Source organism: Ailuropoda melanoleuca, unplaced genomic scaffold, assembly GCF_002007445.2.
Source record: "Ailuropoda melanoleuca isolate Jingjing unplaced genomic scaffold, ASM200744v2 unplaced-scaffold7568, whole genome shotgun sequence".
In the NCBI taxonomy this organism is placed as follows: Eukaryota; Metazoa; Chordata; class Mammalia; order Carnivora; family Ursidae; genus Ailuropoda; species Ailuropoda melanoleuca.
Genome location: NW_023251258.1, coordinates 298761 through 303124, shown reverse-complemented (window position 1 = coordinate 303124; position 4364 = coordinate 298761). Strand labels below are relative to the sequence as shown.

Below are 4364 nucleotides of genomic sequence, written 5' to 3'. Positions count from 1 at the left end.
TACACCATTGATTAAAGTTGTATTGTTGCAGGGAACAATGAAAATATGATTAAGACTCCAAATAAGAGGAAACAAGAAATACCTTGAAATAAACATTATGTAAGCATTAACCCAATTTATTTAAGCATAAAGGAATTTATATACAGCCTTGACTCTGTTTCATCCTTGGTAAATTTTTACTTAATAGATGCTATATTTTTCTTTTCATTTCTATTTAGTTTTGAACAGATAAAATAACCATTTCTATTTCATAATTATTGCCTAATAATGTTTAGCAATAAGATAGGATTAATTTTAAATACAAATTTAATATATAAAATCTGCATCTATCTATCTAGCATCTATTTTAAGACACGAAATCCAATAATTTCCTTAAATCTATGAAACTTGATTTATCATCTGCAAATATCTGTAACCATATTGAAGGTTGTATCAAACTCAAAAACCATTGGTCAGGATTAAACAAAATTTATTCCTGGCACAAATCTTGACACATTTTATGTTCCACCCAGTGGAGATAGTCAATGAAAGTATACATTTCTATCTTCTCTGCCATGTATGGACCTTGTTCAGGTTCAAGGCTTAGCTCTCAAGCTCACTAAGAAACCATCTCTTTTTCCTTTTTCTCCACTGTATGTTGTCAGTAATGTTGATGCCAAACCAAAAGCTCTAGTGAAGTTTCAAAGACTGAGGCAGGTGCGAAGCTTCTGTAAATAGTGTATAAACAGATTAGTTTTCATTATGTCACGGCGTAAAATCAAAATAAAAGGGAAATAATCTGATTATTTTTACATAAAATATAGTTCTTCACACTTGATCTTGAAACAGATATTCAATATCTATAGTGGCTTCCATGCCAGATGCAATACTTCTTTAACTTATAAACAAAACCAGCTCTCCCAGTTTTTCCTCTGCAAGTTGACAGTGAGCACACAATAACCGCAGATCAATCGCTTCATGTAGACCCAGAACCCTGCTGTAGGTATTTCACAGATTTGGAGATTCACGTCTACAATAATTTGAGTACATGTACATTACTAACTGAAATAACTTTTATATCACTTCAATATTTTATTCCAAGAAAGCATGGACATGGCATAAACAAACCACAGGGTAAATGATGGTCCCATAACCCATTCCTCTTGACGCCCAAGGCAAATACTTCAAATTATTTTATAATTTTTCCCAGTATTTCCTCAATATTTTAAACAATATGCTCATCTTCTAATGCTTGATTCCTAAATCCCAAATATCAGGCCACGATTTGTAACTCAGGCTATGGTGGATGAAGTGCCATCCCCTACCTATATCTTTAAACTTTTTCCCTCCCCTCCCCATTCTGTCAACATAGTTACATCCCAGGTTATCTTTGAGGACATGCATTGATAGCTTTCTTCCATCTCCTAGAATTTATTGTTTGCATATAAAATATATACCAGTATTGTATAGAAACATGATGTTACTTTATACATTACTGCATGTATTTCTTCTCATATTACCATTATTTCTCTCAAGGATAATTTATGATATCTCTCTACCTGATATTGAGGATTATCAAAAAATTGTTTTCAAGACAATATTTCATATTTTCTAGAAAATACCATTTAATAGATTTTATTTATTATTTTTTCTGTTTTCTTTGCATCATCTTGGAAAATTGTAGCTCATATATAGTGGTTCTGAGTGAAAATGTCTTATATAATAATATTCACTTAAAGTAAATAAATATTTTGTCAAAAATAAATCAATGTCTTATTTATTTACAGGACTGCCCATAAGTATATGCTGGGTCATTTGTATTTTTCGTATCAGTTTCTTATCTGTTTTAAATGTCAAATTTTGTGTTTTGTTGCTGTTTTCTGGTGAATACACATGAACTTATGATACTTTCCTTAAATTTATTAAAATATTATATTTTACATTTCCAGAAGTTTTTTATTGTTGGTTAGTACTCATTTCATATAACTCATGGAATTATTACTTTGGATTTAAAAACTTCTCATACTGCTCTGAACATATCAGATTTTTGTGAAGGTTTCTTGCATTTATGCCAATCATTTTTATCTCCGTTTGTGTGTCTGTCTGTCTGTCTGTTTTCCTATAATTACTTCCTCAAAGGTCTGATGGCTTTGGTCCTAGAAAAGTATGAGACACTGAAGCACTACCATCCTCTTGAGGCATAACATGCTGGGATATACTCACTGATGGTATTCCTTCTGGAGAAAATTCCCTCCTCTCATTCCCACATAGAATACTCTCAAAATGCCATTACTCCTTCTCCTTTTATGTGTCTATTCCTTAAAATTTCTTCTCCCCAAAGGTTCTTAACCTTTTCACCTCTGATTTTGCCCTCTACTCTCTTTCCACTTTCTTTAAATTGATGCAGATTTACTCCTTTATTATTATGTTAGTTGAGTCTTATGATAGGGGGTGATACAAATAGGGACTAAACTCTCACACTTATCTAAAAATGGAGAGAGTTGTAAATACACAAAAAGAAGAGGTAAAACAGAATAAGAAAAGGTGCCATAAAGCAATGCACAATGTTATATAATTATTGAGAAGCAGTTGAACACAATACAGATCTTTTAAGAGAGCTTGAGTGGAGTCATGGATCTACACTAAAAATTTAGAATAAGTTATCAGGAAAAGAGTTTCCTTAAACTAAAGCATTTGAATATTGAGTGAGGAGTAAAAAGAAATCTGCTTCATAAAATTATATTTGGCAATAACTATTTATTGTAGGTTTCTGGGGGGAAAGGAGCAGATAATAATGCTTAGCTCTTAAAAAGCTTGAATTGGCAATCTTTCTAAGGAAAATAAACAAATGAACAAACAAGCAGCATGACCTGATAGACTACTATAGGTTCAAAAATATTAGGGCTTAATTAAAAAAATTTCAAAACTTCCATAAAGATCATAAAATATATTCAAGTTTGGGTATGTAATTTATGCATTTACATTGTTGGACAATGCATACATTAAAAGTTTAAGTTCTGATGTTGATAATAACTAAATTTACATACTAAAATAAAATATATGTATCATATTAAAGTCACAAAAATACATTATCCTTACAAATTTACACATTCCATGAAATACTTTGGAGACAGATATATGTGCAATCAAGATTTTATGTATGAGTTAAAAATTGACTGTTCTTTCCAAATATGTGTTATGTTTTTTAAGAGCTGCAATGTGTCCTGAATAAATCACAGTGGAAGTATAATAATGAATTAATAAGAGACTATGTTTCTGTATTTAATATGTGTCTCTCTTTAGGGGCAACTACATTAATATTCCATGGAAAATATTAATGAAACAACTACTGATTTCTTCTTAATGGGCTTATTCCCACCATCAAGTTTTGGCCTGTTTTTCTTCATTCTCATTTTTCTCATTTTCCTAATGGCTCTGTTTGGAAACCTGTCCATGATCATTCTCATCCTCCTGGACACCCATCTTCATATACCCATGTATTTTCTACTTAGTCAGCTCTCCCTCATGGACCTGAACTTCATCTCCACCTTTGTCCCCAAATGGCTTCTGATTATCTCTCTGGAAACAATTCTATTTCTTTCATTGGGTGTGGAGTTCAGTGCTTCTTCTTCATTATTTTAGCTGGTGCAGAAGCATTAATAATGGCCTCTATGGCCTATGATCGTTATGTGGCTATTTGCTTTCCTCTCCACTATCCGATTCGTATGAGCAAAAGAGCTTATACGTTGATGATAACAGGATCTTGGATAATGGGATAAATCAACTCTTTTGCTCACACTGCATATGTCCTGCATATTCCTTACTGTCGATTCAGGACCATCAACCAATTTCTTCTGTGATGTTCCGGCCATGTTGACTTTGGCCTGCATGGACACCTGGGTCTATGAGTACACAGTGTTTGTGAGCATTGCCCTCTTCCTTGTATTTCCTTTCATTGGCATTGCATGTTCCTATGGCCGGGTTCTCCTTACCATCTGCCACATGCGGTCAACAGAGGGGAGGAGGAAGGCCTATTTGACCTGCAGCACCCACCTCACTGTGGTGACTTTCTACTATGCACCCTTTGCTTACACTTACTTACGCCCAAGATCCTACCGATCTCCCACAGAGGACAAGGTCCTGGGTGTCTTCTACACCATCTTGACCCCAATGCTCAACCCCATCATCTATAGCCTTAGAAACAAGGAGGTAACTGGGGCAGAGAGAAGAGTGATTCAGAGGTCCTGCTCTGTAGAAATGTAACAAAGTTCTTATTAGCCCTGCTGCCTTGTACACTCCTTGAAAACAACGTCACTCCAGGATTGAATACTGGGATTACATTAATCTAGAAAATTAAAGCAATAGAGATTTGACAAAATAATTAT

General features: G+C 33.8%; 1 pseudogene; it reads left to right on the top strand.

Moving 5' to 3' along the window:
- Window positions 1-3211: 3211 nt before the first annotated feature.
- On the top strand, window positions 3212-4242 carry LOC117800722 (annotated as a pseudogene).
- Window positions 4243-4364: the final 122 nt, after the last annotated feature.